Raw genomic sequence first — 24,183 nt, 5'->3', positions numbered from 1 at the left:
AGATCGATTACGATGACATTAAAAATACAATGTTCAATTTCATTTATAAATTCATTTAATTTACAATAAATCAACAACATATCGTAAATTTAAGTTAGAAATTAATATCACATTAATTTTGATAACTTGCTCAAACCATTCTCGAAAATGAAATGAAAGCCGGCATCTTGGATTTTAAGAATTATACTACTAGGTAAAATAAAATTCATTCGTTTCTTCTGATCATGTTTAGTTTTTCCATTTTAAATTCATAACAAATTCAATCTAGAATACCTAACCGTCTTTTTCATTCATATCTTTTACCAGGTAATGCTTGCCACAAAGAACCAATCAAAATCGATACAGTAATTTATAGGGGAACGTGTTCGGTTTCCGGCACCCTACCGTAACTTTTGACAGAAAACAGATAGCGTTATGCCGACAAATGTCATTTGTGTGTGTGTGTAATAGCAGCACGTTCTTTTTGTGCTGAATACCGAAGCAAACAGACGCTTGTACTTTTTGCTGCGTTCAAAACAAATTTTAATTGCGTAACACACAATTTTTTCTGACTTTTTAATAGTATCATAAATTGAAGAGCATCAATCGAAAAGGTGAGTGGATTGAATATTTATGAGGTGAAATCGATCTATTTCGTGATTTAATACCGGATGCTATCAACATTTTCGGAAACAAATAATTGTTATGTGATTTTCAAAATGTCTGTCGCTTTCGTTTACCGGCACCCCATTTTTTCCGACAAATCGTGCAAAATTGTCAGTGATATGCAGGCTGCTGTCGAGACAAAGCAAGCCAAAGTTTTGGCCAAACATCTAGCTGCTCATACAGTAGATGCTCCGACTAAGAAAAAACGTGGAAGACCGGCCAAATCAACACCAAAGGCGCCACCATCCGAATCATCGATCAATAAAGCCAAGGCGAAGTCACCATCAGGCAATGAACAGAATGAATTCTGTTTTTTCTTTGGATACCTGCAGTATTTACTTGTATTTTTCCATATTTAGTGAAATTGCTTGGGTGTGAAATGGCCAAAATTTATCGCTTCACTAAGTTTATAATATTATTTTTTTAATCAAATGAATCTACTTAATTTCTTAATCAGTTATTAGCTAGGGACTTTAGCTTTCCATTGATTTATAGATGTCCGCATAATGTACACTAAGTCAGAAGTTATAAGCTTAAAATAAAAGGGTGCCGGTAACCGAACACTCTCCCCTATTTATAGTTCTTCAATTCAATTTTATTCAGCTGTTATATAAAATGATGCATAGTTGGAAACAGCTAGGTAAAGTATTGTCATCATGCCAAAGAATTTGGTCTGTAAAAAAAAATAAAAAGGCGGGTGGGTAATGTCACAGACATAACTGGAGGTCGTGAATACGAATAAAACTGACATATTTCTTTCTCACTTCCGGATAGATTCGTATTAGATTGTGTATATTTTGCAACTTTCATTGCTTCGCTTCCAGAATTTTTACGATGCATCTATACTACAGTACGACTGATTGACGGCAAACATATTCTACCATACAATTAAATAACACGGAACAAATACAGTTTTGTAGATTTAGATACTAGTATGTTAGAAATACTCAAAATCCTTTGGAAATATTTGAGTGGTTCTAAAAAACCACTTTGCGTAATTTGTCCAATGTTTATAATGGTTAAAATTTAAGAACTAATATATAAATCTGGAGCACGCTCCGAATTCAGCTGCAAATTTTCGGAATCTAGATCAAAAACCCAGGACATAAATTTAGTTCTAGAGGTAAGGAACTGAAGTTATTTTCAGAATTTTCCAAATTTCGTAATAGAACTAAACTCTGAACTTGAATTCCAAGTCTTAATATAGGAACTGAATTCAGTTCCAGCATCTAATTTCAGAAATCATGTCCACAATTTAGTTCCAACATATAGGTTCTGAATTTTGGAAATGAATGCTGAGACTGAATTGATGAATTAAATTCTGAAATTCAATTCAGGAATTAAAGTTTTGAATTCTGTTTTTAAATGAAGGTTCGGTGTTCAGACCCAATATTTAGTTTCAAAATCCAGATCTAAAATTCATATCCTGAATTTTGTTCATGAATTCTGAAAAATCCTAAATCATATCTCTGGATTCGAATCCCTGAATAACTGAATTTGAAACCATTTTCAAAATCCTGAAATAGGATTCAGTTATAGAGTCAAAGTTTTAAATTCTGAATCTGTGATCTGGAACGAAAATTTGTTATAGAAGTATGAAACTAAATTCGGAACTTAAAACTACAAGGATCTGCCCGATGGGGTTGTTCGAGCCATTGATGTGGAACAAGGAAACCAAAATTTCTAATGATCGACATTTTCTATTAATCGTCTCACTTTTGAATCCGCAAATGCACGAGAGTCTGCGAACCCAGAATGTAGACTCTATTTGTCGCGATTTGAATTCGTTTTGTAGCCGACGAAATTACATCAATAGCCCAAATGTATGCAATTATATGTTTGTACATGATTGCAATACGAATATCGATATTTAAGCTTCTCTTCACCAAGCTTGTATTCATGTTTTGTATGCAAGCAGTTATTTCAATGATATACAATTAAAAACTACAAGGATCAGCCCCATGGGGTTGTTCGAGCCGTTGATGTGGAACAAGGCAACCAAAATATCTAATGATCGACATTTTCAATTAAATGTCACATTTTTGAATCCGCAAATGCACGAGAGACTGCTTAGATTGATCTTTATTAGGAACCACCATCGAACACGCGAACCCAGAATATAGACTCTATTTATCATGATTTGTATTTGTTTCGTAGCCGACGAAATTACATCAATAGCCCAAATGTATACAATTAAATGTTTGTACATGCTTTCGTTACGGATATCGATATTTAAGCTTCTCTTCACCAAGCTTGGTTTCAAGTTTTGTATGGAAACAGTTATTTTTATAGCGTTTCTCTACCATCCATTACTACCATTCTGCGATTTCGGTTGAAGCGATAAACTTTTTCTCATTATCAATCGAGTTCATCTTATATAAATTAGAAATTAGTCTTATGCACTTAAAATTTACCCTGGGGTAGTTGTCAATTTCTCAGGCGAAACGACATAACATGGGATTTCATCCAAGCTTGCATGGCATAAGATCAGGGCATACCAATTGAAGCTTCAAATCTTTTTATGGCACTTTTGTTCGTGCTGTCTAGCAACAACCTATCTCTAGCAAGCTACGCATAATACTGAAACGTTAGCTATAATTTCGCTTCTATTTGTAGATTCGCGTGCTTCCAACAGCTTTGCTTTTGCTTCGATTGATCAATCAGAGCGCTGCTTTCCCTTTGTTATATCGCTTACTCCTTCAAAACCGTCGACTATGGCAGGGAAATCCGGTATGCCGGAGATTTTTTGCAGCCAAAATAGGACTCTCCTAGCTATTAATCAACATTTCAATGATATACAATTAAAAATACATGGCTATGAACATTCAAATCAATACGTAGAAATATTTCCAATCAAATGGTGACATAATATTAAGAATTGATACAAAATTGATTGAGCTGTAATTGTTCAAAACCTGACCACATTTTTCTTGAGTTTCTAATATATAGAAAACAAAAATGTGTTCCACATAAAAATTAACTTCAGAATTCAGGTGGACCAGAATCTAGGTTCTGAGTTTCGTTCTTGAATTTAACTAAAAATTCAGTTCACTTCATTATTACTGATGGTGGTGGTTCACAGCACGATATCCAGTTCCGTCTAACGTACTAGAAAAATGAATAATTCTCGGTCAAGATTTAACTACTACACTCGGCCAGTAGAACACCGCAACTGATATGTGCCTGACTACTTCAAAACCGTCGTCCTGGTGCGAAAAAGACAAGCAAACGAGATGAGTTTTCCTCGTTGTTTCCAAAAGTTTGAGAAAAAATAGACTTTGAGTTATTTATGGATTTATTACACTGTTGAAAATTCAATCACAAATTCCTGATTATATTGCTGATAGCATGGAGAAAAAATTATGTTGTTGCGTTCAGTATAACAAGAGCTATTCACGATCAAAAACTTATCACTCTCCCAGAGGGTAAATTTTGAAAAGGCGCCCCATAGTAAAGTAAGTCGTATTCAAGACAAAAAACTTCAAAAACTACTACACATATTCAATGCATTATGATAGATTTTTTAAGTGCTGAAGCATTAAAGTTTACACACCTGCTTGAAAGAAAGGGTATGTTTGATACTGAGAATTGAGAATTGAGTTATATGTGGATTTAAGTCATCTGTAAATTTTATAATTATGTACTGTGTATATTACATTTCCAAAACTACCAACATTATTATTCCCATAGTTTGAAAAAAAAATATTCAAATTACATCCGCTTATGCTTGGTTGCCTAACAGCTGCTTTACGGCTGCCAGCAGAATGGTTGCATGTCACTTGAGTATTCGTATGTCTAACCATCGTCAAAACTACACATTAGTTGAGAAAACCTTATCCACCAGTTTTATCTATAAGCTTTTCTATTGTCAATTTCCTATACCATTTGAAAATTTCATTCAATTACATTACATTTTGAAATACTCCAAAAAGACTCATAATATTTATGATACCTCGTAGAAACAAACAAATAGAATAGGCATTTCAGCTCAATTAATTGAATGATTGATTTTTATAAACAACTACGACACTTTCTAACTTTTCATTCATAAAGCAAAGCCTTGGTATTACCATCCTTTTATGAAATTTGTAGACAGACTTCGGAACCGATTCATAGCGTACAGAACACCATCGCATGGTTGGTGTTACACGATCCAACTGACACACTAAGAATTCTTCTGTAAATAATTCACAAGTGTTAGATATTCAAATTTAATTCGATATACTGATAATATTAGACTACAACAACAGAATATTATTCTCAAGATTTGCTAATTAGCCATTGTAAACTAGCTGGCGCACCTTCTTGCGAACGTTCCTCATTAAATTCCGTACAGACTTCTTAACGACAAGTTTCGACACTTTTCCAATCTTTTTCGAACTGTTGAATGGTTTCGGCTGCCGAGACATTCTTCAATTGGTCGAAGTTGTGGGCAATTTGGTGGATTCATGTCTTTTGGGACGAAAGTGACATTTTTGGTAGTATACCATTCTACCGTTGATTTCGAGTAGTGGCAAGAAGCAAGATCTGGCCAGAAGACAACAGGATTCTTGTGGCTTCGAATCATGGATAGAAGTCGTTTTTTGTAAACATTCCTTGATGTATATTTCGCTGTTCATTGAAGCAGTGGTGATGAAGGGTTTCGAAATTTTACCGCAGCTTCATATTGCTTACCGGACCATAGCTTTCTTACCAAATTTTTCGACTTCAATCGATGTCTCGGACTGGTTTAACACTTGCCCTTCTCGCACCGTATAATATTGTGGTCCCGGCAAGGATTTGTAATCTAGTTTCACGTAGGTTTCGTCGTCAATGATTATGCAGTTCAAATTTCAAGCAAGAATCGTATTGTACAACTTTCGAACCCTCGGCCTGATCGATGCTTCTTGTTTCGGACCACGTTTTGGTTGTTTCTGCTTTTTATAGGTTCGAAGATTTAAACGTTCTTTAGCACGAAGAACATTTCACTTCGAAGTGCCCACTTTTTTGGCCACATCCCGAACTGAAACCTCCTTCTTTTGCTCGAACGCCTTCAGTATACGTTTATCCAACTGAGGGTTAGCAGGACCTTTTTTGCGACCTGTTTCCGGTTTATCCTTAAAGGTGTTATCCTCACCGAACTTCCTGATTGCATTTCGAATGGCTTTTTCACTTACTTCTTCCATTTTTGCTATCTTTCTCAGTGACAGTCCGCGTTCTATGCACCATTTGTACACAATTTTTCGACGTTGTTTTGCTGAAAGTCCACGCATTTCGAAACCAACTAATGAAAACGAATAAACAACTGCACAAGTGGTTAGAGAAGAGTGTAAACAACAGGATGCAGCCGTAAAAATTGACAGATTCTGAACCATTGCGAAATGGCAGCGGTTTTTGGTTGCGTCCATACTTTCTGGTACAGTCTTTAGGGTAACAGATGTATTTTGGCCCACCTAACCAGGGCTTGTATTGTGAATCCTTAAACGAACGAAGCAACAAAAAACATCTACTGTGAACACTTTGCTTGACATAGCTGAATGAGAGACCTATATTAGAGAGAAACTGGATGCGTGAGAGTATATGCTACTGAGCAGACCAATTCCCCTTGCCAAGTAAATTTTCTGTGCTCTCAGTCTCAGTTAATACATGAACTAAGCAATCCATGACAATGTAATGAAATGAAGGGTTCGCTCTCGTTAGTATTGTACGAGAAAGAAGACCTTGCCTCACGGCGTGCTACAAGACGCGAAGCAAAGTCATATAGGCAATGTTTACGGTTTATTTTTAAAGTGTAGGTTAACAGAAATCATTTTTAACATAATGTTCGCATTCCAAGACCAAATTTGATCACATTTCAAACATACTTTAAACATTTCATAGCAGAAATTTTGCATTTGAGCCCATTTTCAAAACGATCAATTTGTTTGTTGGGAGCAGAGATGTCCATCTCCTCTGTGTGACAAAGAGCAAGTAAAATTTCTCCTCTCGCACTGACAACTTCAACGAGAGCTCTTCCCTTCACATATATACACCACTGTTGTATTAAGTGTGCACGCATCATGAGCGCGTTTGTTTATTTCCTTCTACCTCTTCCACTGAATCGCACCAAAGTGCTAGAGCATTAGCTAATAAATTCTCTGAGGTGGATGCAGATACTTTAACAGAGGTCTACTTGCCGGTGAGCACTCTGGTGTATGGTTTGCGTAGAAGAAGCGTGGGGTACGCAAAATCAGCAAAATAAAACAATTTATCGTTGAATTTTCAGTTTTCATTGCAAATTTTTCATAGCAAGACCAGATCTACTCTCTATTAATTGAAGTTCACAGAAGTGTTCGCTCATCATCACGCGCCAGTGATCACTTGTGTGTATTTAGGCGAGAGCACGTGAGAGTGATTCGTGCGAAGAGAATGTTATTCTCTCGCACCAGCTTCTTTCAACACAAGCACGCACTCAAAGTCTGTCTGTCTGGACACTGAGAAGAAGTGCGCTTTCCTCTTTGTGTGGAGCGGAGCAAATGTATCCGCAGTGTTTAATTGAAACCTACGCCCTGGTGTATCACTTTAGTGAAATGCCATCTCTGCTTGGCAGTTTACAATGTGTACATATCCTAGAAACACTAAAAGCAATGTTCTTTAAATTAATATTCATCGGAACCAAAAGTTATGAATCTAGTTTCCTCATAGGCATCTACAACTTGAGAACCATTCATCAAATGCTAACCTCATGAAGCATAGGTCTCAGCAAGCGGGCATATTCATGAACTAATGAACGAACGAAGCAGCTCTCCTTGCTTGGGTTGCGCTGTTAATTCTACCTGACATACGAATGTGTGTGAATAGCAGATGGTGAAACCCTTTTGTTCATATTCGTTGCTTCAAATTACAAGCCCTAACATACTTTATGAATTTAATCGATGTTAAGTAACACATGCTGTATCAATTTGAAATTAATCACATTAAATTATTACACCATTGGAGGGAAATTTTATATTTTATGCAAGTATATTTTTTTAAAACTTGAGTCTTGTTAGAATCTTCGAAGGACTGTTTTTCCGTTCCATTTCTTGTAAGAAGAATGCATCGATTGATTGTTTATGGATTCTGTATGGAACTGTAGGTGAGATTTGTCCAAAATAGTTAGTTTGAATTCGAATGAAATTGGTGCTAGTTGAATGGTATTTAAGATTTTGTTGCAACATTTTATTTTCAACAAAATGAACCATAAAATACTAATTGTATGGGTGAAAAATTGCTAACAAAAAACTGTCTCTGGATCAGTTCATCGACCAGTCTGGAAACCGTAGAGCTAATGGAAACTTCAACTATTGTCTCTTTCTCTCTCTTTTTTCTGCAACCGTCCCAATTCCCCAAACATTTATGGAAATCGCACGGATTGCGTGCATTTTCATTTTGTTAGATGTTGAATTAAAATTCCGTCCCAACTTCGGCTTTTTTTAAGAGCGTGGTTGGTTTGCACTGTGAAGCTTGCCAAGAGGAGGTTCAACTGTACCGATAAAAAGTTAATTCCCAAATGTTTTATATGCGCCACAGTATACTGGATGTCCCATTAAACGTTTGCCAAGGATTGCACATGCAAAACCATCCATTCTTTTTACACCGTAGTCCACGGACTGACAAAGGAGCATTCGTACTATGAGCAGAACAATTGCAAATTCAATTAATTTATAATTATTAAAGTAGAGACAGTTTGTCTCCCTTGTGAAATGTTGCTTGCATTCGTGGAATTTGAAAATGGTACCGGCTATGCAATGGCTATCAGAATTGAATGACCCCCTTGTGGATAAAACAAATAAAGGCATTGAGTAATGTGTATAAAATTAATCATCAAATATAATGCTACAATGTATGTATGTATCAGCGTCACGATCAAACAAATTACAAAGGGTGTTTTGCCGTGATTATTGAAAGTAGCGCCATAAAATTTGTCATTAAATGGTCATACGGTCTGGCACCGATTTATTTATTAATCTGCAATCCAATCTGCAGGACATTGTTAGCATACCGAGAGCGGAAAAAAGCATTGCCTCATGTTGGGAGTAATTAATTCGAACATAGACAAAATCCAAAAATAAACAGTGGTGAGGTTTATTTGTATCTGTTTTTGTCGTGAATACGACTTACTTTACTATGGGGTGCCTTTTCAAAATTAGCCATATGGAAGAATGGGCAGAACTTAATCGTGAATATCTCGACTTGTATTAATGGTAGCAACATAATTCTTTCACCATTTCATCAAAAATATGATCAGGAATTTAGGATAATATTTTGAACAGTGTGAGATAACCACAAACAACTCAAAAATTAGGTTTTCTCAAAATTTCAAAATAATGCGGAAAACTCTTTACTTTCGCTTGGGTTTTTCGCGCAAGGACGACGATTTTGAGGTAGTCAGGCACATATCTTCAACTGAATGCGTATAAAAGGGGAACCGTGGTGAAAATCGATCATTTTTTTCCGTGCGTTCGATGGGAGCAGACGTCGTGGGAGTTAAACCATCAACCAGCAGCGACGGAGAGAGCGCCTTTTGCGTGGTTAAAACCTCAAACGCTCAGGTAGCAACTTTCATTCGCTTGCTGGCCTTCAAGGCGAGCAGACTGCCATCGCGAGAGTTAAGGTGAAATGTAGCGTCATAAAATGCGCGCAAAATTTTATCCGCTTCAGTTGAACGAACCGTCGCACAAAGCATACCACGAAAAACGGACACATGGAAACAAGAACTTTTTACAATGATTGAGTGCAGTGGGCTTAGCTCTCGTTATATTGGCTTGTAAAAAAGACTGGACGAAATGGATTTTTGAATTCTTCACACTTTGAATATATCCTAATTCAATCGTTATTGTTAGTGATTACTCTTACACTAGAGCTATAAATCATGAGTAATTATGAGTGACTAACATGAGGTTATATGTATATGTATTGACCAACTGAATTGCTGAATACGAAATGACGAACTGTCTGTTTCCTTTTGTGCGTCTTGTTTCAAGAATAAAAATCCATCTACTACAGGGCCGCTTTCACGTTTCAATGGGTCCGGGCTCAAGCAATATTTGTGGAGGACCCCCGAGAACAAGTGATGAGAGCAAAAAAGGCGGGTGGGTAATGTCAGAGACATAACTGGATGTCGTGAATACGAAAACAACTGACATGTTCCTTAACACTTCCGAATATCAATTAGTTGATCAATTTTTCGCAAAAACAAAGAAGGCTTCACTTTTTGTTGAGAGGCTTGTTTCTACCTGATTTCGTTTGTAATCGCTGTAATCGACGTAATCGCTCTTGTCGAAAGCGAAACTAATTGTGCAGACGACACAAAACACATCTGCTCGCAGTGGCGATACAATCCAAACTTATTCAAGTTTTGTTGAGAGGCTTGTTTCTACCTGTTTTCGTTTGTAGCCTTTTCACTAATGGGCGGTCCTAACGGCTATAAAAATGCCGCATACAGAATTTTAATGTCGATTATATCATTTCGGATTTGCATAATTTATTGAAAGAAACTATCAATATGCTGTAGGGATTCGTTTCCAGCATTCAGAAGAGTCAAATTGCGTAATTCTCTACGACATTAAACTCTGGAACATTTTTCGCGAAAAAGGCTTCACTTGATCTCGATTACTGTGAATTTCACACAGCGAAAAGTGCACAAATCTAAGCAAACTGATCTTGATTTGCAGTAAACTGAGGATATTTTCTTTCGATTTGCGAACAACACATCCTAATAGTTCTTCAGAAAACTTTTAGAGCCATTAGAACGGCTGATTTTTTATAATGCTTTCCAACGTTGCTTTTTCATCCATCGAAATGACTGGCAGCTGTGACGTAATCGCTCTTGTCGGAAGCGAAACTAGCTGTGCAGGTGACACAAAAGACATCTGCTCGCAGTGGCGATAGAATCCAAACTGATTCAGGGATGTCGTAATATCGATCGATTAATCGAGTAATCGATTAATATCCCAGATAATCGAGTAATATTTAATCGATTAGCTTAAAACTAGTATTCGATTATTGAGCTAATCGAATAATCAGAAAAATCCCATAGTAATAATCGAATGAATAATCGAGTAATCGAATAATAACCCAGATAATCGAATAAATTTCAATCGATTAGTTTCAAAATTATACTCGATTATTAATTAATCGAGTAATTCGAAATTTCCGACATCCCTAAACTGATTCAATTTTTGGTAAAAGATTCCCTTTTATGTGATTTCGTTTGTAGCTTTTTCACTAATGGGCGGTCCTAACGGCTATAAAAATAGTCGCATACAGAATTTTTATGTCGATTATTTCATTTGGATTTGCATAATTTATTGAAAGAAACTATCAATATGCTGTAGGGATTCGTTTCTAGCATTCAGAAGGGTCATATTGTGCAGTTTTCTACGAACTCTGGAACATTTTTCGCAAAAACACAGAAGGTTCACTTGATCTCGATTACTGTGAATTTTACACAGCGAAAAGTGCAAAAATCTAACCAAACTGTTCTAGATTTGCACTAAACTGAGGATATTTCCTTTCGATTAGCGAACAACAAATCCTAATAGTTCTTCAGAAAACTTTTAGAGCCATTAGAACGGCTGATTTTTTATAATGCTCTCCAACGTTGCTTTTTCATCCATCGAAATGACTGGCAGCTGGGGATGTCGTAATATCGATTGATTAATCGAGTAATCGATTAATAACCCAGATAATCGAGTAATACTTAATCGAATAGCTTAAAACTAATATTCGATTATTGAGCTAATCGAGTAATTTAAAAAATCCCATAGCAATAATCGATTGAATAATCGAGTAATCAATTAATAACCCAGATAATCGAATAAATTTCAATCGATTAGTTTCAAAATTATACTCGATTATTAAATAATCGAGTAATTCGAAATTTCCGACATCTCTACTGGCAGCTGTGACGTAATCGCTCTTGTCGGAAGCGAAACTAGCTGTGCAGGCGACACAAAACACATCTGCTCGCAGTGGCGATAGAATCCAAACTGATTCAATTTTTGTTAAGAGATTTCCTTTTATGTGATTTCGTTTGTAGCTTTTTCACTAATGGGCGGTCCTAACGGCTATAGAAATAGCCGCATATAGAATTTTAATGTCGATTATTTCATTTCGGATTTGCATAATTTATTGAAAGAAACTATCAATATGCTGTAGGGATTCGTTTCTAGCATTCAGAAGGACCAAATTGAGGAACTCACTACGATATTCACCACTTTTCGGAACATTTTTCTTGAACGATTTGTTGTACATCAGCAGCTATTTTCTTCTCTTCCTCAGAACGCGTTCTGATTGGCTGGTGTTGACATGGGTCAAATGAGATAGATTTTTCAATAGTGTACTATTGAAATACTTCAATGCTTTTGCTATACACGTTTAAGTTGAAAAATTTCGATTCTATTGGTAGTTAGATTATATAAATCCTTCCACAGATCACTGAGCTATGAGCTTTCAAAATACGAGAAAGGCAAACGCGCCATATGAATTATCCTCTTTGATACTCGTTTATACCAAACATTTCAGAAAAGTTTAATTTTGAACTATTTGAGATTATGTCACACAACTGAAAATTTTATCATAAAATTGTGATCATATATCCGATGGCATGTAGCAAAATTATGTTGATTCGTTAGATACAACAAGAGATATTCACGATCAAAAACTTATCACTCTCTCAGAGGGTAAATTTTGAAAAGGCACCCCATAGTAAAGTAAGTCGTATTCACGACAAAAGGTCCCGGTTATATCATTTAATTTATTTTGTCGTGAATACGACTTACTTTACTATGGGGTGCCTTTTCAAAATTAGCCATATGGAAGAATGGGCAGAACTTAATCGTGAATATCTCGACTTGTATTAATGGTAGCAACATAATTCTTTCACCATTTCATCAAAAATATGATCAGGAATTTGGGATAATATTTTGATCAGTGTGAGATAACCACAAACAACTCAAAAATTAGGTTTTCTCAAAATTTCAAAATAATGCGGAAAACTCTTTACTTTCGCTTGGGTTTTTCGCGCAAGGACGACGATTTTGAGGTAGTCAGGCACATATCTTCAACTGAATGCGTATAAAAGGGGAACCGTGGTGAAAATCGATCATTTCTTTCCGTGCGTTCGATGGGAGCAGACGTCGTGGGAGTTAAACCATCAACCAGCAGCGACGGAGAGAGCGCCTTTTGCGTGGTTAAAACCTCAAACGCTCAGGTAGCAACTTTCATTCGCTTGCTGGCCTTCAAGGCGAGCAGACTGCCATCGCGAGAGTTAAACCATCAACCAGCAGCGACGGAGAGAGCGCCTTCTGCGTGGTTAAAAGCTCAAACGCTCAGGTAGCAACTTTAATTCGCTTGCTGGGCTTCAAGGCGTGCAGACTGCCATCACGAGAGTTAAACCATCAACCAACAGCGACGGAGAGAGCGCCTTCTGCGTGGTTAAAAGCTCAAACGCTCAGGTAGCAACTTTCATTCGCTTGCTGGGCTTCAAGGCGAGCAGACTGCCATCGCGAGAGTTAAACCATCAACCAACAGCGACGGAGAGAGCGCCTTCTGCGTGGTTAAAAGCTCAAACGCTCAGGTAGCAACTTTCATTCGCTTGCTGGGCTTCAAGGCGAGCAGACTGCCATCGCGAGAGTTAAACCATCAACCAGCAGCGAAGGAGAGAGCGCCTTCTGCGTGGTTAAAAACTCAAACGCTCAGGTAGCAACTTTCATTCGCTTGCTGGGCTTCAAGGCGAGCAGACTGCCATCGCGGGAGTTAAACCATCAGCGAAGGAGAGAGCACCTGCCATCATTTGGTTTTCGGTAGTTGTAACGAGAAGCTCAATTTTCAGATTTTAGTTCCGCAATATAGGTTTAGAATTCAGAGCCTGCGTGCTGAAACTGGATTCTGGAACTGTATTCCGGAACTAATTTGAGTTTCGAAATTGCAATTCTAGAATTGAAACTGGATTCTGAGTCTGTTATTGGTTTTAAATTTAGTTCTTGAACTCAGGATCCAGTTCTTTATTCCAGACTTCTTCTATTCGGTTCTTTTTAGAACCATAATAATACTCCTAAAGAATTATGCGGAAATTTACTTTACTGTACTCTATAAAACCCATTCTGGTAGTCATGGCGAAAAATCGTCTTCATGTTTTAGAGCTTAGTTCTTGAATATGGGTTTAGAATTCAGAGTCTGCGTGCTGAACTTACTCAAATCGTTACCATTTTTTTTTTTTGGTCGATTGACCCGGGGCCTGTGTAAAAGCGGCCCTGATCTACTGACACTTGCACTCAAAGCATAGTTTGTGAAACCGGTATGATGAAATATTCACATACACAGCCGAAGAAATTTCAAACCAAGCCAAAGAGGCCGACTCATGTGTGTGCAATAATAAAAAGCGGCACATTTTCTCGGACATCACTAGCTTGGGTTCCGAGAACTTAGATTGAAATGAACAAACTTTATAGTACCATAAACTACCATTAACTTTTTTCCGGAAGCGACTTTCGGAATTATATAGTCTAGAAATGTTTGTTTCAACGATAACGAACCGAAGACCAAACAGCCTCTGGCCTCCGGTGCCAGAAATCATCAAATAATAATTTCATAGATTACATTTTTAATACATTCCAATTATAACTAATAGTTCATCATACCATGCAGTTAAAATTATTTAGTGAATCTTTTCTCAAGCACATATTTGGGGATCGAAATTGAATATAAAATTATTTCGTAGTTCTTTATTATTCAATCGATTTTGAAAGCAAAATCAAGCGTTGATTCATTGTATTCATAATAATTGAAAAACCAATGAATTCCAATAAGTTTTCCATGCTGACTGGCTCGAAGCTTACCCTCAATGTTTATCACTTTGTTTGTATATCATGTTAATGAACGATAATACTTGGCTTGTATTCATTTCATTCAGTAGCTTGCTACAATCTAAAATAATACCTGTTATACGATATCACACAGCCAGGCTTTATTGCTTCAGCAACATCAACTCAACAGAATTGGACATTATTAGCATTATAAATGACAGTTACTTAGAAAATAAACAATTTCTTACAATACCCATTTTATTGTATTCAACTCGTTTCTATTTCAACACAAAACCCAATGCTGCATAAATTCGCGTCATAATTTAATATGTATTTTTGCTCACGATATAATGCCACCGTGCCCACCGTGCATTTCTCACACCACCTCAATACGAAACAGCAGCGCGCAAGCAATAAAAAAAATGCAAAAAAGTTTATGTAAACTTTTTCAATTTTCGGTTGTTTTAGCTAAAATTTTATAATTTTGAGTTGCATTTTCAGATTCTTTGTGAAATTCTGCTACAAACACTACTTTTCAGTTCTAAAATCATCCCCATGGGACGGAACAGTGACCGTTTGTACATTTCAAAAACCAATTACGGCTCGGCAGAGCAAAATTTCAAAATTCTAAGAATACTTAGTTATGATAAATTTGATTTCGAAAACTTAAGTGTTTTTGGTTTTTCAAAAATCGGTCTAGTTTTTGAATAATTGATCGAAAACGCGATTTTCGCATTCCGCTACATTTCACCTTAAGGGCACACCGCATTCGGCCGAGCCAACCGATCCGAGCTCTCCGGTGTTGACTTCGGCTATGGCTGAGCTACCAGCGTGCGCATGTATAGGTACGCCAGACCCGACACGATTGATACGGTGCGAAAAGCTCGGTGAGGAATATCGTTGCCAAAGATATGGATTTTATGTCGGGTCCGGCGTACCTATACATGTGCACGCCGGCAGCTCAGTCATAACCGAAGAGCGAAAAAAAGATCGGCTATGGAAATGTCGGCCGAATGCGGTTTGACCCTTAAACCATCAACCAGCAGCGACGGAGAGAGCGCCTTTTGCGTGGTTAAAAGCACAAACGCTCAGGTAGCAACTTTCATTCGCTTGCTGGCCTTTAAGGCGAGCAGACTGCCATTGCGAGAGTTAAACCATCAACCAGCAGCGACGGAGAGAGCGCCTTTTGCGTGGTTAAAAGTTAAAACCTCAAACGCTCAGGTAGCAACTTTCATTCGCTTGCTGGCCTTCAAGGCGAGCAGACTGCCATCGCGAGAGTTAAACCATCAACCAGCAGCGACGGAGAGAGCGCCTTCTGCGTGGTTAAAAGCTCAAACGCTCAGGTAGCAACTTTCATTCGCTTGCTGGGCTTCAAGGCAAGCAGACTGCCATCGCGGGAGTTAAACCATCAGCGACGGAGAGAGCACCTGCCATCATTTGGTTTTCGGTAGTCATAACGAGAAGTTCAATTTTCAGATTGTAGTTCCGCAATTTAGGTTTAGAATTCAGAGCCTGCGTGCTGAAACTAGATTCTGGAACTGTATTCCGGAACTAATTTGAGTTTCGAAATTGCAATTCTAGAACTGAAACTGGATTCTGAGTCTGTTATTGGTTCTAAATTTAGTTCTTGAACTCAGGATCCAGTTCTTTATTCCAGACTTCTTCTATTCGGTTCTTTTTAGAACCATAATAATACTCCTAAAGAATTATGCGGAAATTTACTTTACTGTACTCTATAAAACCCATTCTGGTTGTCATGGCGAAAAATCGTCTTCATGTTTTAGAGCTTAGTTCTGGAATATGGGTTTAGAATTCAGAGTCTGCGTGCTGAACTTACTCAAATCGTCACCATTTTTTTATTATAAAGAACTATACTGCTTATTTCATAGTATTTAAGTGCGTTTCAGAATGTTTAATGTAACTAATCTGTAATTTAATCTAGGCGCATCGTTTAAATTTCTAGTAATGAAAGAGGGGAAAGTTGCACAATTCAAACAATCGATGAACTACCAATTCGAATTCGGAAGCATAAATAAATCGTGTCATATTCGTATTCACGACATCCAGTTATGTCTCTGACATTACACACCCGTACTTTTTTTTTTTAACAAACCTTAGCTTTTGGAGGAGAACTCAAGTATGTCGTGGGATCCGACACCGATGATTTAATAGACAAATTCAGAAAACGAATAATTTTTTTTGCTATCAGTAAGCCTGCTATTTAATTTATGTTCAGCGCTCAATTCATCATCAGATGCAAATGAGGTATCTGTAACGTATTATTTTGACATAATCACGAAGTAATCTTTTAAACCAAATTACAGCAACTCATTTTCGCATTTTTGAAACATGAATGAATTTTTAATAAATAAAAATTTAAATCAGACACAATTAAATCGTAGCAGAATTAACACTGCAAGAGGCAGCTCTGCTGGGTTGTTGGAATTGCTGATGTGGTCATTCGACATCCATAGCCAGTTGTAGGTTTTTAAGCTTGGTTGATTGATCGTAGTGATTGGAGTTATGTAAGTATCAATTAATGATTAATTATTAATGAATATCAGCTGCCAAATCGTATCATTTCGAATGTGCAATTGTATGCGTAGAAGGTGCAGTAAATAATGCAATCGGCCGATCCTTTTGCGCGATTTTTATTCTCTGTGATAAAACATCAAACTTGTCAGTTAATGTGTTGAATGGTAATTATATTTATAATGAAAGCACAAGTTAGTTTTTAGCTTTCCAATTTTCTCATATAGAACGAAGGAGTTAAATTTTTCCTGAAATAGGCATTCAAACTCAATCAATTGAATAATTGGTTGAAACTGCTAAGCCAGTTTTTAACTTTTTAAATGACGGAAAATTTAATTCGTAAGGATGGTATGTTATATCTCTACATCTAACTCCGACTTTTCATTCGAAGGGATTTCACACCGTATTTGAGTGAAATTTACAGGCCCCGATTTAAATATTCACTCGGGTAGTAAGTGCTACTGTATGAATTTATGCGGATCAATTATCTGTCAAAAAGATATGTGCTTCTGTGATTCAGTCGATTAAGGGACATATTTTGCCATCAAATGATTCTCGGTTCAAGCCTGAGTCTCTTCCTATTTCTTGAGGTTTTTATTTCAATGAATTTCAAGCCATATATGTCACGTAAGTTTACAAGCTCTTGAATTTATATTTGCGGGCATTGCGACTCTTCAAGTATATGCATCTTAGAAGATGATAATTCTCTAGATAGCTTGGTAGAACCAAGAATAGTTGCTCACATAGTTGCTCTATTTATATTGAAATGCGATAAAAATGTTAATGTGTTAATTTTCATCTAACGATGCGTTTTTGCAGAAATAATGATTATTTTCAAACAATCATTCTGTATTGAATTCAATCTTTGTGATAAACCTTTAATGTATTTATATGAAAGATTATTAACTCATGTGACCATAACTGTACAACCAAAGAGAAAAATAAATTAAAATAATTACTAATGTTTTATGGTCGATTTTGCTATTTATTTTATAATAGAAAAAACAATGGAGAATATAGTCGCTTGGTCGTTTTTCCGATGAAAGCCACCCCGGTAACCAATAAGCACATAGTAATGCGGCATTATGACAGCAAATAATCGCTAATTGGCATTTTAATCGCACTTGTGACTGGATTCAGACCGACTTTGGCAAAATATACGGCTATTCATATATAATGCTTATTTATGGCTGGTATGCATTCAGAAAGCTAAATTCTGATTGATTTACAACGAATGCGCTTTCAGATTGCAGATATAGAGGTTTAAGCGATTTTGGTGCTCATAAAAGGCTAAATTAATGCCAATTATTAGTGCTTACTAGTTACCTGGGCAGTTATGGCGTTTTGAATAACGAAGGCGTAATTTTCTGCAAAATCGCAAATTTTTTTTTCACATTTTGAAAATATAAAGTTTGTTTTCGAGCAATGAAAGAATGTAGTAGCAATGAAAGAATGAAAGTAGCAATGAAAGAATGTTGTAGCTTTGCAAACTTTTTTCGATAAACTCATCAGTAGCTGTTGTTATTTTTACCAAACATGTTTTTGGTTTCATAACCCATTTTTTGTGCGTGACTTTTTTTACTTCATTATTTTTGAAAACTGCGTGATTTTTTTTAACATCTGATCATTAGTTGAACATTTTTTTCATTGCCCAAAAAGCTTGACTGCCTGAATACAACAGGAATAGTAACGTTACAGGAAACAAACTGAGATGTTTTCTCTTTATTTTCACCTATGAATCGTTGATAAACGTCTTTAAGATTTCCAAAAATTAATCTTTTTTGAATTATTCATTTTTTCCCATCAATTTTTACAGATTTCGTGTCCTTTTGACCTGGTTGAATTGTTTGAATTTAATTACTATTTCAGGGAAAATTGTTTTTCTGTAAAATATAAATATTTATGATTTTAAATATAAAGACATCAGGAGTTTGATTAAAAAAAAAAAGATTGCGGGAACACCGCAAGCGCAAAAATCATTTTTTTTCCACGAGATTCTATACTTTCGTAACAAAATATTTTGATGTGTTCATCGTACATATGCGCTATCTTTCGAACACTCCAGTTTTTTGGCAAAACAGTTGAAATTCTCATGCTTTCCGATTTAGTATGTCATCTCAATTTTAATACTCACGTAAATCCTTTGCCCCAATTTTATTCGCTTTCAGCCTACACGGTGTACACAAAACACCATTTGCCTGCAGAAAATCGAATTTCTCAAGGAGGGAAGAAGAAACCCGACGCAACGGATGTTTTTGATTTTTGCTAACATGAGTCTCAAAATTAAATGGATTGCAGCAACGATTTTTGAATTTTGAATTCATTTTTACACCGTGTGGCGTAACATGTGTCGACAAGTTGAAGGTGCATTCCAGGCCGATCCGACCGATCCGAGCTCTCCGGCTTTGGCTTTTTCTCTGCTTCGACTATGGTTGAGCTGGACATGCCCACAGCTGCATGTGCAGCTCAGCTATAGCCGAAGTAGAAAAAAAAGTCAACGCCGGAGAGCTCACATCGGTCGGATCGGCATAATGCGGATAACCATTTAAGCTCGTATCCGAGCGAATTGTGCTGCGGTACGCTCCGAGCGTACGGTTCATGATTGAAAAATTCACTGCTCCGAAAGTACTTTGCCAAGATTGAGTTAAACTTCTAAGGATTCTTTTTTCAACCAAAAAAAAAAAAAAAAAAATTAGGCCCAAGTTTGAATTTTTTTTTATTTGTTTATTATTTTTAACTTTTTTCATTATATTAACCTTAATGGTTGTTTTATAGAATCGCTTATTTGAAAGCTAAGACGCACATTCCATGTCTTGGACGAATTTTAGTATCTTTATTATATTTTACAGTATAAAGACTGTTCCAGAAAGTATGGACGCAACCAAAAACCGCTGCCATTTTGCAATGGTTCTGAATCTGTTAATTTTTATGGCTGCGTCCTGTTGTTTACACTCTTCTCTAACCACATGTGCAGTTGTTTATTCGTTTTCATTAGTTTGTTCCGAAATGCGTGGACTTTCAGCAGAACAATTTCGAAGAATTGTGTACAAATGGTGCACAGAACGCGGACTGTCACTGAAAATAATAGTAAAAATAGAAGGAATAAGTGAAAAAGCCGTGCGAAATGCAATCAGGCGGCGTTCGGCGAGGATAACACATTTGAGGATAAACCGAAAACGGGTCGAAAAAAAGGTCCTGCTAATCCTCAGTTCGATAAATGTATACTGAAGACGTTCGAGCAAAAGAAGGAGGTTTCAGTTCGGGATGTGGTCAAAAAAGTGGGTACTTCGAAGTCAAATGTTCTTCGTGCTAGAGATTCTTGCTGGAAATTTGAACTGCATAATCATGGACTCGATTACAAATCCTTGCCGGGACCACAATATTATACGGTGAGAGAAGGGTAAGCGTTAAACCAGTCCGAGACATCGATTGAAGTCGAAAAATTTGGTAAGTAAGTTATGTCTGGCAAGCAATTTGTAGTTGCGGTATGATTTCGAAACCCTTCATCACCACTGCTTCAATGAACAGCGAAATATACATCAAGAAATGTTTACAAAAACGACTTCTACCCATGATTCGAAGCCACAAGGATCCTGTTGTCTTCTGGCCAGATCTTGCTTTTTGCCACTACTCGAAATCAACGGTAGAATGGTACACTACCAAAAATGTCACTTTCGTCCCAAAAGACATGAATCCACCAAATTGCCTACAACTTCGACCAATTGAGGAATTTTGGGCATTAACGAAGGCACATCTTAGAAAACATGTCTCGGCAGCCGAAACCATTCAACAATTCGAAAAAGATTGGAAAAAAGTGTCAAAACTTGTCGCCAGGAAGTCTCTACGGAATTTAATGAGGAACGTTCGCAAGAATGTGCGCCAGCCAGTCTACAATGGCTAAGTAGCAAATGTTGAGATTAATATTTTGTTGATGTTGTCTGATATTATCAGTATATCGAATAAAATTTGAATATCTAACACTTGTGAATTATTTACAGCGAAATCAAAGAGCGTCCATAGTTTCTGGGACAGTCTTCAGGCTGTTGAAAAAAGCTCTTTTTTTGAAAACTCGAAATTTCAAAAAATCATATCTCGAAAATTCCTTGTATTATATTGAAATAGAAAAATACGTGTCGAATATTTTAGAGTTCTTTACCGAAAAAAAAATCATGAAAAAAAAATTTTGGGTGGCTGATTTTGCGTGGAATGCCCCATATATTGTCCACATCGTCATTGACAGTATCGAGAATTTCGGAGAATTGAAAAACTAGCCTCTGGAGCTATTGAATCGTATTCGGAGTTAGCAGCATATAGATTTTATTACAAAAAGCCACTAAGCTCACTTTATATTTCCAAAATTGATCTAGACTATCTTTTGAAAAAGACTAGACATTTTCACCAGTTTTGGAAAAAATGACAAATCGTACAAAAAATTGTTGTGCTGTTGATATTATTGTTATTTTCGAAGGAAAATACTAAAAAATTGTTAATCTCATTTTACACTGAAAAAGTCGATCTTGAAAATTTGAAGTCAAATTACAAAAAAACGCCATTCTTTATTTCAATGAAATTTCGTCTCAACATCGATAATCATGTTCCCTGCTAACCATCTACATATTTTAAGATGGGCGTTTTAAAGGGAAAAAAGTTTTTCTAAAAAAAACTTTTTCTTATTCAGCACTGATACTTTCTGCAAATATCGGGCAACTAGCAACAGAATATTAGGTGAAATTATCTCACAAATTGTGATTTATTGGAATATCGGATGATAATGACTTTCAGTTTAGTTTAGTATTCAATAAAAGGGACACTGGATAAAAAATTCAGTTTGGACAAGAAATAGTTTTCGTTTGAATTTTTTTTTTCGTTGAATCTTGCAATGTATGATCGGTTGATATTAAACTTAATCACCTACCTTGGAACAAAATTTTATCAAAATAAATAATTGTCATTTTTTACGTTACGTTCAACATAAACCGCTGAGCAGACGTAAAGTTAGTGCTATTTACATATAAACTTATCACACTGAAGTGCTATGTCTTTACTGACGTGCCGAAAGAAATGAAATTTTATTTAGTAAATCGATATAAAATTTTTAAAATTTAGTAAATCGATTTAAAATTTTTAAAACAATTTTTTTTTTCAGTGTAGGACACGATAGGGATTTTTTTTTCAGTATTTTTATTGGAAAATTTGAAGGCTTTTGTAAAAATCAATAATATAACACTTTTTTAAAGGACTTCATTTTCGACAATAACTCGTTGAAAAAAAAATTTTTAAAAATGTTGGGCCCTTTTTAATAGACAGTCTTGTTCAATTTTGAAAAAAATAAATATGCAAAATGACTTTTTGGGACAACGAATCGAGTTGGCGCGAAATTCATCATGTTTATAGAGAAGAGTTTTCATAACATAATTCAAAGTTTCGGGAGGGGTTTGAACCCCTAAAACCCCCCATTGTATACGCGCCTAGCCTGGTGTAGCCGGAATGATCGTGTTTTATTCAATGTTGCTTGAATATCAAAAAGGCAACGAACGCCTTCACCCTTCTCTCTTCTGAACAGTGAATAGTTCAACGTTGTTCGAGGCGGGCGTGAGTAGTATAAGAATATTCGCACCGAAGATGGATGAATAAATTAGTTACACGAAGAATATGTGCAACATTGGATTTATTATCAACTAAAAACTACAAGGATCAGCCCCATGGGGTTGTTCAAGCCAGTGATGTGGAACAAGGCAACCAAAATTTCTAATGATTGACATTTTCAATTAATCGTCACACTTTTGAATACGCAAATGCACGAGAGTCTGTTTAGATTGATCTTTATTAGGAATCAACACCGAACACGCAAACCCAGAATATAGATTCTACTTGTCCTAATTTGTATTTGTTTTGTTGCCGACGAAATTACATCAATAGCCCAAATGTATGCAATTATATGTTTGTAAATGCTTGCGATACGGATATCCATGCAAGCAGTTATTTTTATAGCGTTTCTGTACCATTACTACCATTCTGCGATTTCGGTTGAAGCGATAAACTATTTCTCATTATCAATCGAGCTCATTTTACCTTATGATCAAAAAAGAACCGGAATTTTCATTTTAAAATTCCCGCTCTTGTCCAATCGGTAAACTTTTATTCTCTTAACGTTGGCAACACTTTTATACACATTCTGTCAAATTTTGACGCATATCGTACGATTAGTTTTTGTTTGGCGTCTATACAAAAAAGTTGAAAAATTTTCGTGTGGCGATTTTTACAATGGATAAAAATTTAGAACAACGTGCGTGCATCAAATTTGGTGTTGCAAATGGATTTAAGTGTTCCGAAACGTTAGAAATGTTAGAAAAGGCCTTTGGTGAATCGTGTCTAGAAAAAACACAAGCATACGAGTGGTATGAACGCTTCAAAGGTGGTCGTACAAGCTTGGATCATGATGAGATCCCTGGCCGCCCAACAACATCTGTTACTGAAGAAAACATTAAATCGGCGATGCAAATCGTGTTGCAAAATCGTTCTGTACCGATTAGAGAGATTGCTGTGTTGTTGGACATCTCGTATGGATCAGCCGAACACATTTTAACTGATGTTTTGGGTTTGAAACGCGTCGCTTCTCGGCTGGTGCCAAAAAAGCTGAATTTCACGATAATGCGCCGGCTCACACAGCGTTGGTTGTGTCGCAGTTTTTGGCCAAAAACTCAACCAATATCATCAACCAAGCACCGTACTCTCCAGATATGGCACCGTGTGACTTTTTTCTCTTCACCAGACTCAAATTGCCATTGCGGGGAACGCGTTTTGAGACCATAGAGACCATAAAAGAGAACTAAAGGCCATACCTTCGGCGGCCTATAAAACTTGTATGGAAAATTGGATCAAGCGTTGGCATGCATGTATTACCGCAGAAGGAGAGTACTTTGAAGGCGATAATGAAGAAATTTATTAAAAATTTGAATTTTGCGTTTTTTAATAAAATTCCGGTTCTTTTTTGATCATAAGGTATATAAATTAGAAATTAATCGTATGCACTCAAAATTTACCCTGGGGAAGTTGTCAATTTCTCAGGCGAAACGACATAACATGGGATTTCATCCAATCTAGCATGACACAAGATCAGAGCATGCCAATTAAAGCTTCACATCGTTTTATGGCACTTTTCGTCTTGCTGTCTAGCAACAACCTACCTCTAGCATGC

At 36.5% G+C, this 24,183-nt stretch overlaps 1 protein-coding gene across 9 annotated transcripts in view; it reads right to left on the bottom strand.

Annotated features, from left to right (window-relative positions):
• LOC131431442 (uncharacterized) overlaps nt 1-24,183 on the bottom strand; it is a 400,265-nt gene that overhangs the window by 4,662 nt on the left and 371,420 nt on the right. The gene's annotated exons all lie outside the window — the stretch shown is intronic.

Source organism: Malaya genurostris, chromosome 2 (assembly GCF_030247185.1).
Source record: "Malaya genurostris strain Urasoe2022 chromosome 2, Malgen_1.1, whole genome shotgun sequence".
In the NCBI taxonomy this organism is placed as follows: Eukaryota; Metazoa; Arthropoda; class Insecta; order Diptera; family Culicidae; genus Malaya; species Malaya genurostris.
Note: the sequence above shows the minus strand (reverse complement) of the source record. Positions and strands in the feature narration are given on the sequence as shown.